At 32.8% G+C, this 22,786-nt stretch overlaps 1 protein-coding gene across 7 annotated transcripts in view; it reads left to right on the forward strand.

The window, feature by feature from the left end:
* The window catches only part of pum (pumilio), a 369,798-nt gene that overhangs the window by 233,114 nt on the left and 113,898 nt on the right, over positions 1 to 22,786 (forward strand). The gene's annotated exons all lie outside the window — the stretch shown is intronic.

Raw genomic sequence — 22,786 nt, forward strand, 5'->3', positions numbered from 1 at the left:
ATTTTTTCCTCTTCAAAACAATTCCCCGTCGGCTTTAATACACTTGTGTAAACGCTTTTTCCAATCCTCGAAGCACTTCTGCAATGCGCTTTTCGGTATAGGTATCAGCTCTTTCTTCCATTTTGACTTGAGCTCATCAATCTTCTATGATTTTCGTTGTTGAAATGCTTATTAAACATATTTATATTGTAAAGCTTTAAATTATGGATTTGTGACAAGCTGTAGCAATCAAACTTAGTTATGTGGAAGCTGGCAAATATACTTTTGAGCATATATTTATTATTCCAGCGAACACTTTCTTTTTGTGCTTTTGCGTTTTGTTGTGTGTTTTCGTAAACCGAACTTATTACATTAGTAGGTAATATAAGATTTAAATGGGCCTTTTTATTGCCTTTTCTGCACGCTTACTGTCTGCATCTATACACACCAAGCAAAACCCTTAAGCTCTTAAAGATGACATTTTGATCTCATTTGATTTCCCACGAGGCGAGGCGAGAGTTGTGTATGTGCAATGTTCGGTGATATAGCTGTCAGCTGGCGGCACAAACACACAGTTGTCGGAAGTAGCTGAAATTTGGCAACGAAAATATTTCATGGGGTGCACAACAAACAGTGTTCTAGCTGCAAGATTTCTTCCTTTCAATGCCGGTGTCACTGTATCTAGAGCGTGTGTGTCAACTGATTTCCTGATGTGCTTTTAAGCTTCTCTATACCCTTGTGTATGTATTTGCGTTGATTGCATTCTCAGTTTCTTCATAAACATGTGGTTGACTGCTGTCATGCTTTGGACCTTTATTGCTGCTTTATATCGAGTTGTTGTGTGTAGCTTTAATCTGTCACTCATGCAGCTATCAAGCACAGACGCCTGAACCGCTGTTATTACCCGCTACAGACACACCAGCACATATATTGAATCCAACTCTAATGACTTGTTTTGCAGTACCGTGCTGTCATATTTTGTTTTTTTGCAATTTCACTGCGCTTGTCAATGCGACAGATACATATCACATACAAGCGTAGGTGTGTATAACAGTTAATACTAGATTTTGTACGATACCTGCAGATATCAATGTGCTTTCTGGGATGTGCGCATACTCGTACACCTTGCAACCAGCTAGCTACAACGACTCTACATTTGTCCCGTTGTAATACGTTTCATATACTTGTATAGACAATATTTGACAATCTGATGCATGCTCATATGTCAGATTTGATTGTACGTGCCAAAATGAACGCTCGCGCGCGGTTCGCAGCAAATATGCCATGTGTTCAGTTTTGCACTCGAATATGCGCAAACGCATTCACGTTTCTATGTATGAGTGTGACCTCGCATACACTGACAGAGCAAATGCATGCCTTTCTATTCTCAAATCGCAACGATTTTTAATAAATGTTTAAGGACTGTTTGTTGAGGCAACAACAACGAATTTGATATGAGCCCGAAATGCGATATGTGTGTCGCTTTAAGTTCTGTGTTTCCCACCATTTTTTTACTTGACGCAGAACTATGCGTGCCTCTCTATTTCGACTGACTGTTTTGACATATACGCTGGAGAGCATATTTCCGCGAGTCTGCATTTTCTGCAGCATTTTAAAATTGAATTATTTATAGTGAAATCCGACGGAAGCGAGTAATGTGTGTGTGTGGGTGTGCTTGCGAATAATAAAAATGCAAAGGAAATGATATTAAATTTCCTTTGAAACATGCGATACATACATAGGTATGTACCGTATGTATATCTTTACGCAAGTACGCATGTTCTTTGCATAGTAGCAAGAATGCTAGTAATGCTGAGAGCCTAAGCGATTCTCATAGCGACCCATCACTTATGTGACGAGTCGACAAAACTGCCGCTTTCTCATAATTATATTACTATTAATATTCACAATTTGACTCTTACTTGTTTTCATTAGCCTACTGACTTCAAAAGTTGAATGGATACATTGTCTAGAATTACAACTGATTTTACTGTTTTCGTTGAACAACCGATTTCCCACGGCTGGCTATGTTAAATATTAATTTTTTTTTCTCAGCTGGTGCGTTAACTGCTTTACTTAAAAACAAAACGCAAAAAAAAAAAAGAAAATAAAAAAAAAAAACTTTCATTATATAACTAAATAAGCGTTTTTGAAGCAAACTCTTAAGGGAGAATTCTGGTTTAGAAGCCCGAATTTTAAGCTCTTTTTCGGACCTGATAAAAAAAAAAAACAATAAATATTTTTATCATACATTTTTTTATATGTCTACAAATAGTACAAATAATTTATAATAATAAAAAAAAAAAAAATTGCGGACCTGCAAAGTGGGGACTGATTAAAAAAAGATGTGTCATGGTGTGCAGGATATCAGGACTCCCAGTAGCTCAAAATTGAAATTGTTGAATTATCCTTAAAGAGGAAGGATGTGATAATAGCGCTACGACAGAATTTTGGAAGAACGAACCGAACGGCTGTTTGAAAAATATGTTTCGTTATTCCTCTCGTAGTGCGATAGTATAATGTACAATATAAAGAAGTTCTGTATAAAATTCAAGTTAATCGACTGAGTAGAACTTGAGATATCATGCACACCTTTTCTAAAAAAAGTAGTTCAGAGAAAACTGACTTTAAAGCTCGCGCCGAGCTGCCAGTCGCTTTTGTCGGCTCATCACAAAATAAGCTGTAACTCCGAAAATAATTGAAATTTCAAAAAATCTTTTTAGCGACATATTCTTAAAGGGTTATACTACAATAATATGCACAAAAAAAACAATACATTTTTTTTTAAATTTCTAAACCATATATATAGATTTGTTTATATATGTATGTATATGATATACTCGTATATACCATATGCAAATATATGATGAGATATGTGGCCGGTTGTGAAAATAATAACTGCTCTCTCATCGTCATCAAGTACAGTTAAAACAAACACACCCATGCATTTGATATACGAAAAAACACTTCAATTAGCAGTTATTGAATGTAGTGAACACAACAAATAAAAAAAAAAGCCAAAAGGAAACAAGTGCAAACTAACTCGAAATTTTAACGGAAAAAAACACTTTTGTAATGAAAACATGTTGAGTGTGTATATACTCACACATAGTTTAGACAAAAAGCTCAAATCCCCAGTGAAGTGTGATGTAGTCAAGCACGTATATACAAGCGGCGGCATTGTTCAACGACTTCAAAAGAGAATGTCACACGAAATTTTTTTTTCTAAAATGTGGGTGTGTGTTTTGACAAGAGTTTTCACAACAATGCGTCATACCTCCATTATGCAGATGAATATTTGTGTATATATTTTTGGTACATAAATGAAGTGGTTGTGAAATATATTGGATTTGTGAATAATTTTTATATTATTTATTGAAATATTCCAGTTTTTATTTAAAATTCGCTTGGCTGTTGCTTGTACAAAATTGAAGGAAAATATATGAAGTATATCGTTAAAAAACTTGTGAAAATATTGGTCCAAATTAGATTTATGTACAATATATGCATACATTAGGTGGGTTAAAAAAAATTTCTCGCTTGGTACTCTGAAAACTGAGTGTTTATACACCTCTAAAAAAAGCTCTTCAAGTATAAGCTCTTAAATGTAACGAGAAGTTCCTCTTACTTAACCTTAACAGTTTTCTATTTTTTCGTATGAATTTTGTAAGTCAATGGAAAAAAAATTTTAATTGCAAAAATCACAGTTTCGTTGGAAATTTACTGCTCTACAAAATGGTCTTGTATAATCTTTCTATTAAGTTAAGCGTTTACGAAATATACATTGTCAAATATCAACAAAAATAATTTAAAAAAATAAATTTTTATGAGGCAAGAGTTTTTTTATTAGAAATTAATTTAAATATTTTTTATTTCAACACATTTGTATATTTTCATCTACCGATTGAGTATTAGTTCAGCCAAACGTACCAAATATTGTCTAGATGCTCATACGCCATGTAGACCTTGAAACGTCGACGGTGTATCTCTTACTCTCACGGAGATAACAATAAAATTTTATTCTTTTATGATATTTGCGTATACACTTGACAACAGTTTATTGAGTGCGCGTGTAGTTGTGTATATATGCTTTAATGTAATATTGCCGCAACTTTTCTGATATTTATTTTTTAATTGTACGAACGCGAGCAAACAAACGTTACTGCATACCTGTTTGAAAGTATGTAATATGTTTGTATGTAGCAAACCTTTATTTACCAAACAAATATTGTTATGTTGTCGTGAGTAATTCTACTAATTTTTCCTTACATAAATTTAAAGTTTTTGTCAGTTGTCGCAAAGCAACAAAGCCTTATCATTGTTTAAAGAAATTTTTTTCGCATGAATAGTCAACAATGCCTGCTATGACGCTGTTGTGTTTTTAACGAAAAACTTTGGACGTTACCGCTCAAGGGCGGTGGTGGACTGGCATATGCGTATTTTATTATTTACGCTGCAGTGATGTGATTAAGCAGTTATCAGCTAAAGGCTATTTAGATCAAACGAAAGCTGCAAGACGTAGTGTGTTTTTAATTTTTGCAACAAAATATGCACGCTGTTTGCAAACTAGGCACACGTAGACGTTCCAACGTCACTTAGCTGTCAGTTAGACTACTTTAGTTTATTTGGCAAACAGTTTTTCTGCGCGCAAGTAAATATTGCCTATCTCTTAATGTGTAAATATCAGTCGTGTGCAGTTGTCTATGTAGATATGTATGTATGTATGTGGATATTTAAGGAATGTTGTCAAATTGTTTGCGCAGCAAACTTTTCTTTACCCTCAGCTGATTTTCCAACGCGCTTATCAACTTATTCATTTTTTACAGAACTATCTGTGCGGACTTTTCCTTTTACGCTATTTACACTTTATGCACATGCTTATTTCTCTACGCTTCTGTGCTCCTACAAGTTAGCTGCATATCGGCTTACATACTTGAGTATGCCATTCGTTTTTTACATTTTCAAACACGAGTTTTTAAGCTGAACAATCTTTCTGTAGATTTACTAAAGTTCTGTTTTATCACGAGCTTACATGCCAGTGTGAGAGTAAGTTTTAAAATAAAATGAAAGTTTTCGTAAAAAAATAAGCTCGAAAAATAAAATCAAAGTATATGTGTGAACACAAAGCTGGCATATAAAGTTAAATTCTCCACAGCTGATTGTGTACCTAACTGTTAAAGTCAATTTAAAGCTTCACTAAGTAAATTGTCGGTGCTTAGCCACCTACGTGCTAACTAGTTTATATTGCTTATATTTGAAAATCCTAATTTAAGTAACAAAAATCCTAACCACATGTCTTGAGACATGCTATCAAGCGTGCAATCTTCAGCATTACTCCAGAAACAATTTTTCTGTTATAGAAGTTTGTAAACTATAAATATTTCAACAACATTTATTGTATTTATGTGTATGTATTTGGTGTTGTGAAATGGCTTCTCAAACCTTGTATAATTCAGCTAACTTTAACTAAAAAGGCGCTGGTGTTTTTCATAATTTGCGAAATAATAATAATTATACTATTTGGTAACGTAGCAATTGCTTCGCGTTGAAAAGATCTAAAAATTTTCACACATTTGTGCCCACCCAAAATGTTAAACGCTGCGTTTAAGGGTCGCCCAAGCAGCGACTGCACTTACATGTGTCATAGCCGCGAATTTCACGCTTAATTTAATGCAACGTTTAACAACAACTAAAATGTCTTAACAATTGTTTCAACAGACTAAGCAGCATATAACAAACAAACATTTACACAAACTCAAAAAAAAAATAAATAAATTGAAAAAAAATAAATAAAAAATGTAAAAACAAAAATTAAAAAAAAAAAAGACAAGTACAACACAATGCAGCAGTCAACGCTGTGCAACAATGGCAAGTTGACAGGCAAGCAGGCGAAATGCAGACGCTCAGTTCAAACCGACCGTCCGCCGGAGCGTATGAGGAATGAAAAAGCGACATAACAAAATCATCTGAACGTTTATAATTAATCATACTCACTTTGCGCTAAACTTTTATTTTTTTATACATACATATATACTTGTACATACAAACTTATGAATGGTTGAGTGAGTGTCGCACGCGCTTCACTGCAGCAACTACTGTATGTAATTGTACGCTATTAGCTGCCAACTAATATTTGCCCATGCCGCATAGTCATATAGCAATCATGCGAGTGCAAACATAGTCATAGCTGTTTAAATATATACACATATGTGTAAGTATGTATGTATGTTTAGCAGCTGTGCTGTCTTTGCAGTTTGCCCTTCTGATTTGGCTGCAGATGATACATGCTGCTCAGATATTAGCACGCGCATCTCTTGCCACTTGCCACTTGTGACTAGTGATTAGTCTTTAGTGTTTATCGTGCAGCTAATTAAATAATTACTTATTTGTTGTTGCTCATGCAGTATTTATATACAATCAAATTTAATTTTAGTTTCACTTCTTGTATATTTCGTTTGCATTGCACGTGCATGAAGACTTTATCTTGATTTTAAACGGTCTGTTTGTAGGGCAGCTATATGTTATAGTGACTCGATCTGAATAATTTCTTCGGAGATTACATTATTGCCTTAAACAATAATCCGTGTAAAATAGCATGAAGATTCGTCAAACAAAAAATGTTTTCCATGCAAGCACTTGACTTCGATTATTCAGTTTGTATGGCAGTTATATGCTTTTTGGTCCGATATCGGCGGTTTCGGCAAATGAGCAGCTTCTAGGGGAGAAACGGACCAGATTTGATTTTTTTGACTCAACAATTTTGGCGAAAAATAAAGTTTTAATTTTTTTAAGTCCGATATTAGTATTTAGAATTATATGTAGATATTAAATAATCAAAAATGTTTGAAATTCAAAATTGAAAATTTTATATTTTAATTTGAATAGGTAAGTTTGCCGACCAGTGCTCTAGAGTATTGAAGATGATGCATAGAGCTTGCTAGTTTAAAATAGTACACAAAGCAAATACAGTTGTCTCAAGGTGGCTGTTTTAATAATAAAATAAAATCAACAAAATAATGAAAAATTATTAAAGAAAAGCCAATATTTTCCGACATCACTTACAATTCTTCTGATTTATCACCTCATATTTATAAATAAAATGGCTTGGAAAATATGTCCTTTAAACAAAATATTATTTTAATAATTACATATTCGCCCAATCAGCGTCGCGTCACACCTGAATTTCAACACATCTAACGAAGCAGCGCGAATTGGCACGAATTACGGGTGCTTTAAAGAAACTAGCCAGTCGTTCAAGTAGAAGCATCAGTGGCGTACGCAAAGGGGCACGTTAGGGGTTCAAAGAAAGAATAAGTGTTGATTTCTGTAAGTGTTCAAGTAAAATCTCCAGCGGTAAAAATATTGATAAAATTTGTTTACTCCAAAAAATTATTCTTTTTCGCTAATTTCGTATCCAAAGTAGCATATTATATGAATATATGAATATATGAATATTTACATATACATAAATTATACAATAATTACATTTTTCTATACGATATTTAAATTTCATTTCAATCGCCGATATTCTATTTTAGCGGTGAATCGTTATTGACGATATTGCGTAGTTTATACGATAGCGTATCGATTATTTTTTTGAGCTAAATACATGAGGGCAGAGAGTATACCGGGAACGGTCGTTTCGAGGCTTTGTCAAACTTCGTGCGCGTACGCGGAGTCCGTTGAAGTCGCTAAATAGAGTTGAAACAAGTTATACATATACGTGCGACAATGTGTCTCCCAATGTATTTCTGCCTCGTGTCGACTGCCCAGAAGACTTGATATCGTTTTATAAGCACTTTTTGCATGTACGAAAAATGGTATTCAGTTATCTATTTTTATCTTTCTCATCCAACTTTTTAATGTGATGCAAAATTTGAGTAGAAAACCCCCTTAAATAAGTTTCTACGTAGGCCACTGCGAAATATTATAAAAAGTTCGCATATGTGCGTTTCTATTTATCTACACACACACACTCATCAATATGCATTCAGCTCATAATAAATAGACGAACAGTACAACTGGCCGAGCTGAGCATGTGTAAACCTGTGCGACAGGTGCACTGCCGAGCCAAGCAGTGACGGTGCTCCGATTGTCGTCGATTTGGCGCTAATTTAGGCGAATTTAAAGACATTATATTATTTTATGTGTGAAGACCTTAACAAGTGCATATTATATGCGTTCAAATGTTTTGATGCAGTTTTAGCTTTCATATTTTGATTCTTCAATTATTTATTAAGTTAGGCAGCTTGTAGAGTTAACAAGAAAAAACGTTAACTTCGGTTGCGCCGAAGCTATAATACCCTTCACAAAAACAAAGGCCCCTTACAAGAACTTGATTCCGAACCTTCAATTTGTATGGCAGCTATATGATATAGTGATCTGATCTGACCAATTTCTGTGGAGAATAATTTGTTGCCTTAAGCAATAACTCGTGCCTAATTTCGTGAAGATACCTCGTCAAATAAAAAAATGTTCCATGCAAGCACTTTACTCCGATCGTTCAGTTAATATGGCAGCTATATGCTATAGTCATCCGATCTGAATAATTTCTTCGGAGATTACATTGTTGCCTTAACTAATAATCCGTGCCAAAGAAAGAGTTTCCCATACAAACACTTGATTCCGATTGTTCAGTTTGTATGGCAGCTATATGCTATAGTGGTCCGATATCGGCCGTTCCGACAAATGAGCAGCTTCTTGGGGAGAAAAAGAAGTGTTCAAAATTTCAGATCGATATCTCAAAAACTGAGGGCTAGTTCGCGTATATACAGACGGAGAGACGGACAGACGGACGGACGGACAGACAGACGGACATGGCTAAATCAACTCAGCTCGTCACGGTGATCATTTATATATATACTTTATATGGCCTCCGACGTTTCTTTCTGGGTGTTACAAACTTCGTGGCAAAATTAATATACGCTGTTCAGGGTATAAAAAAGTTTTGCAATTAATATTTTGGAAAAGTTTTTTGTATTATCTATAACTTTTAATTTTTATAAATTTATATATTATTATAATATAATATAGATATAAATTTTTTTTTTATTTAATATTTTTTTTTTTGGTTTGCAAGTATACACCGTTGGCTCACAAGTGTTAGAAAAGTAGTGTTGCCAAATATATTTTTAGTTGTTATTATACTTCACTTGTTATTATATATCACTTAGTTTTCTTTCCAATGATTAATTTGAAATTCTATGCGTGCATGCAACATGAATTAATTAAATATACAAATAATAAATATCAGCAATTTATTAATACTAAACAATGTAAACAATACAAATTGAGCATAAAGCTTGTATTACAAACCGATGTGCACAACTTTGCGTGAAAAACGCGGCCAGTGTGGAAAAAAGTTAACTGAAAAATATCATCAAAAGCAAAAAACAAAAAAAAAAAACAAAAAAAAGAAACGAAGAAAATACTATAAATCATGTAATTTGCGTTGATTTGATTTGATTTTCACTACTCTCATACATTTAGGTGATATTTTTAACTATTGTAAAAACTATTTTAACGACAAAACCACAAACCGCCGAGAAACTTAAAAAAAAAATGCATATTTGTTCTGCAACGGAAAATTTTAAATATATCAAATAATGTAACTTTAATCTAATTACTTTATTATAAATACTTTTGTGAACGTATTTATGCACATATCCTTGACTCTTTTTTCGCTAATAGTGGTTAATTATGCACATTAAAAAGTTTTGTGTTTATACAGCGCAAATTAATTATAATTCAATTATGTATGAAAACTTTCAATTTAAATATATTCAGTTGAAGGGGTGTTAAGCGGTGAAGCAAATAGTCGATACGCGATAAATTGCACAAATACTGAAAAATTGTCCGGAATTATAAAACAAAAAAAAAAAAAAACAAACAGTAATACAGCATCGAAATGCTACTTTGTTATACCCTGAATGAGATGATAGGTTGGAGACCCTATAAAGTATATACATATGTATATAAATTATCAGCTTGACGAGCGGCATCGATTTGGTCGTGTTCGTCTATTTGTTCGTCTGTATATACGAAAATTTTGCACTTTGTTCTTTTCTCCCCAAGAAGGTGCCCATTTTTTCAATCGCCGATATCGGGCTACTATAGCATATAATATGGAAAACTTTTTCATTTGTTAAGCTGTCTTCACGAAATTTCGATTATATTACTGTTCAAGCTTGAATCGCCGAAAATATTGTACAGATTAGACCACTGTAGTATATGGCTGCCATAAAAACTGACAGCTGACTGAGCAAATTCAAGCTTAAATCTTGTTTTACTCATTTATGCTATAAGAAATGATCTCTGAGGGTATTAGAGTGTTGTGTTTTTTATTTTTTATTTATATATATATTTTTTTATTTATATTTTTTTTATTCAATTTTTTTATTCAATTTTTTTTTATTTATATGTTTTTTATTTAAACATTTTTAATTTATATATATATTTTTTTTCTTTATATATTTATTTTTATTTATTTTTTTATTTTTTATTTTTGGTTTTTTTGACAAAAAATTAACTGGTGCCTACTACATGTTTTCAAAATATAATGTATGTTTTATGATGATTTAATTCGGTTATGTTAAATTGTATCTGTAGTATTTGTGGTTTTATTCTTTAAACAATTTTAATTGCATAAAACTAATACATAATTTTTTGCTGCACTTCTGCTTAGCTATAAAATAAGCTAATTAGTTGCTCAATTATACTGCAATAAGCCTATTAAAAAGCATTTAGTATTGTGAAATACTGTCGGATCTCATACTACTTTGGTTTTGTTTTCGCCGAAATAATTCAATTAATCAGCGGCTTAATAATAATGTCATAAAAACGTCAAACTACAAACCGACCAAAATAACTCCTTCAATCCAATTAACGTAATGCCACCTTCAGGGTTTGTGGGGAATGACGCGCATTAGTTTGTGACACAATGCAACGACCGAAAACCTCAAATTAAGCGCCGTAGTAGCCGCAACGCCCACATATGGCTTTGCTGCAGAGGTGCTCACATACACACACATACAAGTATATATACACTTGCACAATTAATACATTTTCCGGTCGGATTATTTAATTCAATGCTCACAGTTTGTCATATCGCGCCACAAACCAATGTCAGTGGCAGCTGTGCCGAGTGCATATCAAATATGGTCGGTTGCATGCCACAAATCAGCAATGCAACGCCTGTATTATGCTTGCCGCTATGTTGGCTCCACTTACAAATAATATTTAATTATTAATAAGCCTAATAATAAATAGATAATATAACGTATTAACGCGGAGGGAATGAAATTCGCGCTGACAACAACAAGACGCGAAGCAGCTAAATATATGTGTGTGTGTGTGTGTTGCTGTTGTTTAAAACATAATAGTAAAAAATATGCAAGTTTTGCTTTTTTTCTTGTCCGTCGCCTTCATTCTTTCAGTCACTTGAGTGTGATTTTAAATTAGAAACGAAATAAATGGCACAAATTCTCGGCACAACAAACTGCATTAGCAGCGCAGCAAGTAGAGTTGCGAAGAAAATAGCAAATTCATAAGACAACAGCAAACGTTAAATAAAGCAAATATGCCGCTTAAAAAAATATTCAACAAATGCAACTATTTCTGCTGCTTTTATTTGTTTTTGTGTTGCTGAAATTCCGCTACAGGTACTTGTCGTTGCCAACTGCTGCAACAACAACGACAACACCGCCACATTGTAGCAGCTGTCATAATTTATGATAATTATGATTGCTCACATCTGTGCGCGTTTGTGTGTAAGTGCGAGTTTTTGGCGGCGTCTGCAACAACGTGCATGTAATACCTCACAAAACTCTTGCCTCTTGCTAGCCGCGGCCATAAAATCACTCGTAATTGCAAACATTGCCAATACACTCACTCCACCGCTGGCCGGCACCGTGCCTCTGCGAAATTTAGACGCTTAATGCCATCTTCATCAATTTGGTATTAACACTGTAAGGACATCGTGCTTAGGTCGCCAACACCTTCTGCTTCGAGCGCTTGTGCGTAAAATATGTGGGGCATATGTGGTGAATTTCATAGTCGCCTCGTTATTTATGTGTATGTGGCTAAATATGAAACTGTGTGTTGGTTGGCCACATTTATTATGCACACCAGATGGCAATCACATAATAAGAGCTGTCACAATAAGCGCTGGGTAAGGCGTTGTTGGGTAGGTTAGATTTATTGAACGGTCATTTAATTATATATGTAAAAGAATGGCGAAATATTTATAGTTCGATTGTATAAAATAAATTTGCACACAAATTAAATTAAAGCCTTAATTGATTAAGTAGAAAAAATACTAATTTTTCATACGAATTTTTCTCATTACAATGGTTAAAATGTCACCTGTCATGTAGCTGGACATACGCGTATGTGGTATATAAAATTGTCCATGCAATTTCCTAGCATCTCCGTTCGATTTCATTTCCCCACTACGTTTTGCTTTCTTCATAGCCAAATTCCATCGCGCTAATAAATATTTCAACGGCAATAATTTCCAGCTCTTACCAAAAACAATTGTAATACACACATTACTTGTTTGTATTTTCATACATAATTTTCGGTAATGAGCTGGCTCACAGAAAATGTTTCACTCGATATATTTTATCATTTTATTTTTGTTTCGAAAATTGTATCGTTTATTGTTTTTTATTGTTGATTTTTGTACAAAGTTAACATATTCAGAATCGTGTGGTTATTATTGAAATATTGATGACAATTAGTTGTTAAGCGGTATTCTAGTCTAGAGGCATGAAATTCAGTTAATTTTTAAAGTGTCGTAAAAAATTAATTTTTCTATTAGTTAATAATTAAACTACAAGAATATAAAAAAGTTCAAAAAAAAAAAAGATTAATCTGGAATAATGTCGCAATGTCTGGAACTGAGGAACTGTTTGAAAAACATTTTTTCCCGTAATGGCGACTGCCTGAAAAAACAACAATTGTTGTACCACTTTTTGAGTTGACTGTATTGAAATTTATAAAAATAGTAAAATTTGGGCTATGGTTCCAGACATAGACAATTGTATAAAGAAGACTCGCTAAAAATTTCAGGTAAATCGCTCCAGTAGAACCTGAGCAATCGTGGGTATCGTTTTAAAAAAGACTGTTTCGAGAAAAACGCGTTTAAAGTTTCTCAAACTGGTCGAACTAGTTTAGAAAATACCTACATATATTTCCGAAAATAATTTGAATTTTGAAAAACGCTGTTCTATCTAAATATATTCTTAAATAGTATACTTCAAAATAAAAAATAAATTATTAATTTTTTTTTTTTGTGAATTCTAGACTAGAATAAACAATCCTTTAAGTGAAATACAAATTGTTCATAATTGCAAAAAAACAAAAAAATAATGAGAAAGTGTTTATTTTTATATACAGAAATACGTTTAAAAATTTCCATGTTACTTTCAATTAATAAGTAATCTGCCGATATTAAAAAAAAAAACAATAATTATAAGCAAAAATTTTTTAGGAAAATGGTTGCATATTCATAAAAAGCTTTTAAAACACCAAAATCGAAGCTAGAGTAGCATAAATATCGTTGGTTTATAAACTCGAAATTTAACAAATAAACAGTGCTTAATAAACTTAATGATTGTTATGGACTATTGCCTACATTCAGGCGCAACTTTCAAAATATTTCAATCTAAATCATCTTTTTTTGTTTTAATTAAAAAAAATGTATTATTATATTTTTTTATTTATTTTTTATTTATTTTTTTTTTTATTTTTTATTTATTTTTTTTTTATTTTTTATTAATTTTTTTTTTATTTTTTATTAATTTTTTTTTTATTTTTTTTAATTTTTTTAATTTAAAAAAAATTTTTTTTTTATTAATATTTTTTTTTTTATTATTTATTTATTTTGTATTAATTTTTTTTGTATTTAATTAAAACAGTTTTTTTTTTACTTATTTTTTATTTTTTTTTTTTTATAAATAAATATGAGGAGCTATTGAATTGATTGCAATTTTGCATAGTTTCCTCGGTTCTGTAATGTATTTAATCAATCAATTTGATCTCTATATGACTATTGAGATTGTATTCAAAAATGACTAGTTTTCACAACATTCTGCCGTTTTTAATTAATAGTGCAAAAATGCTTAAACGAAACATACCTACCTACACATGAAGGTACACATTTATCACCACTCACGCCAATTATCATTGAACACCCATCATTCACACCAGCTCTTACGCAAACCACTAGTGTTTTCTATAGGAAACTAAACTACTTTTAACTGCACCAATTCAGTTTGTATACTACATACACAAATTTAATTAAAATTCCACAATTTGCTAATAAATGTTTTATTTTCTAACCTTAAGTGCCTGCTCCGTCTGGGCAATTTCTTAAAGTGTGTTTACACTACGTGAGAGCGCTGCTTTCGCATTCCCAAATCAATGTGCAGCGCTCTGCCACTCATGTTAAATACTTGAGAGTTTTTGTTGTAATTTTTTCGTTGTAGTCAGTCGATTCGGAGACGGCGCCGCCGACATGTGCGATTAAATTTATTTTTAATTTTTTAATGTTATTGAGGACTCATTTGGCAATACGCCCATACAACAATAACACTAGTTTGGTAAACTGCAAGTGTATGGAATTGTGCGCAAATTTGTATTTCATTAAATTTTAATAATGATGCGTCCATATAGAAGTGGATGACCTGGCGGAATTGCACCGCAAAAATCAGCGCAGCGCAAACAAGAACCAAAGCAACAACACAAAGTAACTAGCATATGCATATTGAAAAAATATTAATTAGCACCAAGTTATGGAAGGATGTTTTTCGTTTTATTTGTTTTTTTTTCTTCTTATTTTTGAAGTTTTTCAAGGAAAACGGATTTACTGAATTGTTAGCGCGCTGCCAAATATGAATTATTTTTATTATATCAACACCTTTCAACGGAAATTGCTCTTAATTCAGCCAAAATAAACAAAAATCGTAGGATAGATATAACAGTACCAGCAGATCTGCAGTCCAATCTGAAAAGATGAGTCATGTTTCTAAATAGGCCTATAAAGCGTAAGAAATTGTTGAATGGTTTTTTTAAAGGTTTTCGGAGTGTTTATTTTGCAATTTGTAGCCATCTTGACTAATTTTATTGAAACCAATTTTTTTTTTTTAATTATTACAAAATACGAATAATAATTGCACAAGTAGGGTAGTAAATTACTAATATAGCACATTATTTATTTATTTATTTAGAATTTTTTTTATTTATTAAATTTTTAATTAAATTTTTTTTTAATAAACATATTTTTTTGATTTTTATTTATTTTTGGTTTTTTGTTTTTATTATTTTTTTAAAATCATTTTTTTAAAAATTTTTTTTTTAAATTTTTTTTAATTTCATTTCTTTTTTCAATTATTTGACATCTTTTTTTAATTAATTTTATTTACTATTGCCAACCAAAACTGGTTATTCATTTGTATAACACGCTTTGTCTTTAGTGAAGGTGATGAAGACGAACTTACTTCTTGTTTTTAGCTTGCATCTAGCTTTTGATTAACGACTTTTTAACGATCCAACGGCATAATTGTCTAGTGCTACAAGTTCCAGAGTTGCATTAGCCAAACCATTTTTTTTTTGTACAAAATTTTTGCTATATTTATAATTTGGCTTAAAGTGCTGCCTGTTTTACGATAATGGAAAAAAACGAAGTTGTTTCATTTCAATTTCTGCCTCCGGCCTAGGTCGTCAATTCGAAAATTTGCATAATGTGATGTCGCTCTGATAATTTGTCAATGTGCATATAATACGTGTTACAGACAAACAGACCGTACACATATATATGTACATGTGTCAAATGGAAAAGATAAAAGCAATAAAATTAAAAATTGATTATGCATGCATGCTTTGATTTATTTTAGAGGTCTCTAAGCCTCTAATGTCGATTGAGCGATAATTTTTCAGCGAGCAGGCTGTAGACGAAATGAAGGCGTAGAATTAAATGAATTAAAGCTACGAAATTGCAAAACGAAGCTTCCAATTTAAGCTGTTGTTCTAATGAACGATTGTATGTGCTTGCATGAGCAGTATAAATATATATATGTACATATATGATACATATGTATGTCTGTAAATGAATCTGCCATATGTTTGCGTTACACTTTGTTGGACCACCCTTAATGTAAGGTACGCTCACAACCCACCGATTTTTTTGTATGCTCCAATTGTTATTGACACCTCCTGCTTTGCCTCTCAGTGTTCATTATTGCATTTTCTTAGAACATGTCAATTATGTAGGTATCCAGCTGCGTGAAGATTACAAAGATCTCATTAAACTCGTATGAATTTCGCATATTAAGTACTTTGTAAATCAATTTCGGTAAAATTGGATATGTTGCACACTTTTGTACATACATATATATGTATGTAAACATGCATTTTTTGCGAATTCTTTTATTTTTTCCCATTTCCTTTCATTCTATTGCGCTTAGGCACCGCACAGCTGGATGTTAGCGATTATAGTACGTGACCCGCTGCAGTTGCACGCTTCAACTTTGGTATATATCATTGTGTGAATTTTAATTAATGAATTTTTATTTAAAAACAGAACACGAGTGTAAGTATTGAAATTTATGCTATGTCACATATGAAACAAAATATTAACATAAATTGCGGCACAGTAAACGCGCTTAAAATCGCTTTCTGGAATTTTTTTTATAAATACATAAAAAAACAAAAAAAAATTCAAAAAAAGTTTCTGTGCAACTTTTTTGTTTTGATTTTTTTATTTTTAATACATGTGATTTCTTTTTCCTACACAAAAAGGTGCTTAAGCTCAACTGATTAACCATAAAATGCATAAAAACTGTTGCTGATGGCTTAAATAATAATTTCATAAAAAATTGTATTGAATCCATAAAAAAATATATATCCTGCATTACATCGTAACATGGAGCTTGTAGTACCCACTACTGCTTTAAAGTGTTATATCCACATGCAAGTAAAAAAAAACAATTTTTTTTTTTTTTGGAATAGACTTGTTTTTTAAATAAATTGAAATTATGTCATTTACAAAATTTAATTTACGCTACTTATCGGTGATTCATTTTCAAAAATTTGGTTTCACTTCATCCCGTAGCCAATCACCAGGTAGATTGCGAAAACAGGTGTCAGGGGGAGAGGATGATTTCTCTGCTTAAAATTATCTCAAATTCAAAAATCAAAAAAACAAAAAAAAATGTATTATTACAATTGCTGAAATACAGGTAATGATCGTGTGACTTCTGTGTGAGTGGAACCCTTTGGACGTGAATGGAGAAGAGGTTTAGTAGGGGAGGAGAATACTACCTTAATCTATACCGACGGGTTCAAAATGAACTGCGGTGTAGAGACGGGTGTATACTCCGAGGATCTTGATATCATTCTATCTTCCGTTTACCAAACTCAGCTAGAATCTTCTTAGCGAAAGTACTAGGCGTTAAGAAGGGCTGAGGAGTTCTACTGAAAAACTACGGGAGGCTACAGGAAGCGACCTGGCTGCTTGCATTGTGTTCGCCAAAGCTCAACTCCAGCTTAATAAACAAAGCGCGGAAGGCTGTAAGCTCACTGGTAGGTCAATTCAACGTGTCCATAATTTGGGTTCCCGGACACAGAAACATTTGAATAAATAGCTTAAAACTGATGAAAATGACAAGATAAAAACCAAGGACTTATATAGGTTCAGGAAAAGTAAATACATACTTAAAGCTACCTTAACGAGACATTGGCCGTTTGCAGAACATGCGTTAAAAATGTGTATGTTCTATAATAGCACTTGCCATAGCTGCAAACTCGAGGGAAGTAAGGAAACGGGATCCAAACTTCCTGTGTGAGTGCCCAGTTGGTTTGAACACAATAATGGACGTGATATCAAGATATAACATAAGGTCTTATGAAGGTGTATCAAAATGGCGCTTCCAGCGCTAATTTAGTTCGAAGGGGCAGCATCAAAATTAGGTCCTTGCACATATACGCAATTTTATAACGAAATAAAAAAATAAAAAACACGCACACACACATTATAAGTCCACATGGAACAACAAACACGATATTGACAAATTTACTCATTTCAATTCCACTGACAGCCACATTCGGCCATGCCACCGCGCCGCGTAAAACGTGCTTTCCTCGCCACATTGTCTCCCGCTGTAAGCTGGAATACAGCTGCAGCAGAAATCAATAAAATTCCTAGCACGTTTTCATTGCTTATTCTAATTTCATGACTTAATATGCCTAAAGCGCTTAGCAGAGAGAGCAGTCACGAAAACGACGAAAACGAACTTATATATGTATATTTCGACTACTTCATTGTCTGCTCGCGCCAGCGCATACTTAACGCTGGTGTAGCATTGAACTTGCGCCAAATAAAACTAAGTTTGCTTTTACATTTTATGTTGAATTTGTAAGAAATTATTTATATAAATTATATATTTTACTACATTGCTACTTCTGCTCAGATTTTATGCGAAAGTAGTTCGCATGTTGGGATGCCTCTTGAATTCCTGTTGGTCATCTTTGGGCAGCACTTATACACGAAATTCCACAAAGTTTGTCATTTACAGCATATTTCCGTACTTTGAAGCGGCAAAGCAAGAGACCTTCTTAATTTGCTAGGCCGTCCAAGCGGCGAATGCAGTGAAGAGTTGTAAACTAAGCTACAATCACAATCACAACTCTACGCTACACATGCCATGTCATGTCTTTTTACAAGAATTTGGCCTACAACTGCTCCATCTTCGTCAATACTTATACATATACCTACACGCATACACTCACAAATTCGTGCTATGTTTTGTCGTCACAACTCCATCACTCGCTACCATAAACTACAATTTCTTCATTTTCCCTCTTTTTTCTGGCTTCTACAGCTATTATCTTGCATTCTTGCACAAACATTCCTAACTCCCACTCGCCTATCACTATTATCTTTCGTCAACCCAACTCAAGTCATCAGTTCTGTTATTTGTCACGACATGGAATTCCTAATTTTATTACAGCAGCAAGCATAGTAAATGGTCCGCCATGGTGACAAACCAAGTGATTCCGGTGAGTCTGTCAGCCTGCGCCAGCATGGCAATACTTATGTATCGCCTTAAACCCACTTCGGTCAGTGAGAGTGTGCGGTTGTCTCCACAGCAGCACCTCCCTCTAACCATTCATGCAAATTTCATACAAATGCCAAAGTAAGAGACATTTTTATGCGTAAATTGAAATGTAAGCGACGTGCCAGCACGCCCACATTGCCACACCTACATATTATATAATATATATGTTAGTATGTACGAGTATATACTCGTGCTTGTCATCATGCTCATGCTTCTAATTTCCTTATCTGCTCATTTCATAGTTGACAAAAGCTTTCGAAGAACTGTTGAGTGCTGGCTGTTGTTGTAAAGCGATATGTTTGCACGACAAGTTTTCCGCAAACCCCAAATTAGCTTTTCATCCTTTAGCCGATGTGTGCGTCGAAAGTGAGTTTTTTTTGCTCATTGTGTGTTGTGTTGAAGGTTTCCGGACTTGATTGTTCACCATTAGTTTGTGGTAAATGCGTTCGTGTGGACGTTTGTAATTGTCAAGCATTTAATTAATTTTTCGTCACCACACCATTATCTACCAGTATTTGTATACATATGCTATGGAACCATTCGACTATGAAACCATTTATATGACTTTTGATGATTGTGGTGATAAAGCGCTCCCATTTCACATGAAATAGATTTGGTATAGCTAAGTAGGTGATGAAAAGTAATTTTTCTTAGAACTGTAGAATTAGGCTTTTTTTGTTTATTTTATTTAATTTAATTTAATTTTTTAATATACTTTTTTGTGTTTTGTCTCTTTCGGAATTGAGTCTGACTACCACTATCAATATTTAAACATTTGCAAAGTTTGTTGAAAAAAATTTTATAATAAAAAATATAACCTATGTATTTCTAACCTTAGAAACTTTCACATAAAAGTTGGCTTGGCCAAACACTTTTTGAAATTTGTTAATAATACTGAAGATTATTAGATTTCGTAGAAATTTTATACTAATGAATATATTTCTTCTTTTTCTTTTTAGGTAAGTTTTGTAAATTCTCAAATGTTTGTATTATTAAGTTTGGATATAACGGTAAGTGTGCTAAATATTCCGCTTACACGAGAGTACTGTAGCGCGTTTGATGCCCTCGAGTTTATTTTTATCGCTGGTTATAATAAATTTAAAATTTAGTTATATATTTAATACCAATAAAAAGTTAAATATACGCAATAGCAACGCCAGAGCACAGGTGGTTCCACTCAAGGCATCATTAGAAGAAAGAAAGCTACGTTAGCGACTCGTTAGCGACTCGTATCGAATATATACAAACATAGTATATAAATGATCACCGTGACGAGCTGAGTTGATTTAACGATGTCTGTCTATCTGTATATTCGCGAATTAATCGCTTAGTTTTTAAGATATCAGTCTGAAATTTTGCACACATTTCTTTTACCCCAAGTAGCTGCTGTTTTGTCGGAACCGCCGATATCGCACCTTTATATGATCAAGTTTTTATGTGGAAAACTTATGTATATATCTGCCTTTGCCATACAAACTCACCAATCCAAATCAAGTTATTCTTATTTGCGAAGGGTTTAATAGCTGCGGTGCAGCTGCAGTTAACGCTTTTTCTTATTTCTCCTTTATGAACAGCTTATTCGTTCATTGATTTCAGCGACATTTTCAATTTGCTAATTATTTTGAAGCATTTTCTCATGCAATAGATTGATTGTGCTTCTTTTTAAATTAAATTGCGTTTATTTTGTTATGCATTAAATATATTTTCTTGCTTAAATTTTTTACTGTGTACCCATTTTATATGTTTTATGCACAATATTATCACTCTGACGAACCCAATTATGATAAAACTTGTTGTGTTGCCTTTTATTGTACATGCATGCATACATATATATATTGATATATGCTATTTTTAATTGAATATGTTTTTTGCTCACTCGTTGGTCGATAAAGGGCACAACTTGAATTGTAACATTTCCGTTGTGGCACTGATTGTGACCGGCACTTCAGAGGCGAAAAAAATGCAGTGTAGATAACTGAAAAAATTATTGTGTAAATAAGTCGTGAACAAGTGGCAATTTCCATTTTGCTGATAAAACAATTTCATATGTACAGCAATATGTTTCGAACTCGCAGCATAGCCTAGACTTATTCATACATACGCATATGCATATATACACGTATAAATATTAGTTTAAGGTTCTCAAGCTCATGAGTTTCATATGCCGGGTGTTAATTGAACATATTAGTCATATGACAGCAAAATGCTTTGCGTGGGTACAAATGAGGTTTCAATCCCTCAAAAGATTGCGTTAGACTTACCTGTACATACCATATGTACGTGCTTTCAGTTTTTCGAAATTATTACATCCACAGAATTATGCGCAGGCTTGAAGCATGAAATATAATATATAAAATAAAAGGAAATATATAGTATGTCGATGTTATTACTGAAAATAATTGAGTTTGCACAAAAAAAAACAAAAGGAAAACACAAATTTTAAGGGGGTATTGCAGCCTAGAGGCATGCATTTCATTTAATTTTTGAAGTGTCGTAAAAAGTAGGCAATTAATATTTTTACTGGTCAATTTACTAGTAGTTATTTATTAACAGTGCACGAATACAGGAAAAAATCAAAAAAGTTAAAAATTAGCAGCAGATATAGTGGTGGCTGTACAAAAAAAATGGCAAGTGACCATATCCACGATTTCAACCCTGCATGCAATCTGAAACTTCCGAAAAAAAAAGAACAAAAACAATTTTTAATCTAGAATAATTTTGCAATGTCTGGAACTACGAAAAAATTTAAAAAACATTTTTTTCACGAAATGGCGACTGCCTAAAACAAAAAAACAATTTTTGTATCACATTATTTTTGACTGTTTCGAATTTTCGAAAAATATTGTAGTAAAAATTGCATTTTGCGTATATGACTAGTTTCAGACATAGATAAGTCTATAAGAAAGACTCGCTAAAAATTTCAGGTAAAGCGGTACCGTAGAATCAGAGAAATCGTAACAATTTGAATGAGACAGTTTCGAGAAAAATGCATTTAAAGTTTCGCGAGCTGATCAACGTAGTTTGGCTGCCGTACCAGCAAAATACCTGTATCACCGAAAATAATTCGAATTTTAAAAAATCCTCTTGTAGACATATGCTCGAATAGTTAAACTTAAAAAATAAAAAATAAAAAAAAAATGTTTTTCCTTTTTATTTCTAGACTAGAATACCCACTTAAAGAAAAATAACTTAACTTAATTGAAAATGATAATATTATACTTTTTAAGACATCGCATAAAATTATTTAAATTTTTTTTTTGTAGTTTTTAGTTTTGTGTTTAAATTTTTTATGGTTTCGCTATGCAATTCTAAGAACTTTATCCTGCTGTTGAAGCTCTTACAATTTTTTACAATACTATTTTCTTACTAACACAAGCTATGTGATTTGCTTTGTAGTTATGTGTGTGGGTCTAGTGTAAAGTACGAATAGAAGTAGGCGTGTTCATTACATATTCTCCAGTTACTCAGGCGTAATTTTAGATTGTTCCTAAAGTTTTGCTTTTCTCTTGTACAAATTCAATTATATGTCCACCGGAACTTTGCTGACTGCATTTCTACGACACTTTGCAAACATTGTTTGTGCAACATCATGTGTCGATATACATATACCGTAACACATACGTACATATATACTTAAAAGTTGGTATTTGTATAATCTTACAAACGCATCACACATCAAGTTGATTTCA

This window comes from Bactrocera oleae, chromosome 2, assembly GCF_042242935.1.
Source record: "Bactrocera oleae isolate idBacOlea1 chromosome 2, idBacOlea1, whole genome shotgun sequence".
NCBI classification, from domain to species: Eukaryota; Metazoa; Arthropoda; class Insecta; order Diptera; family Tephritidae; genus Bactrocera; species Bactrocera oleae.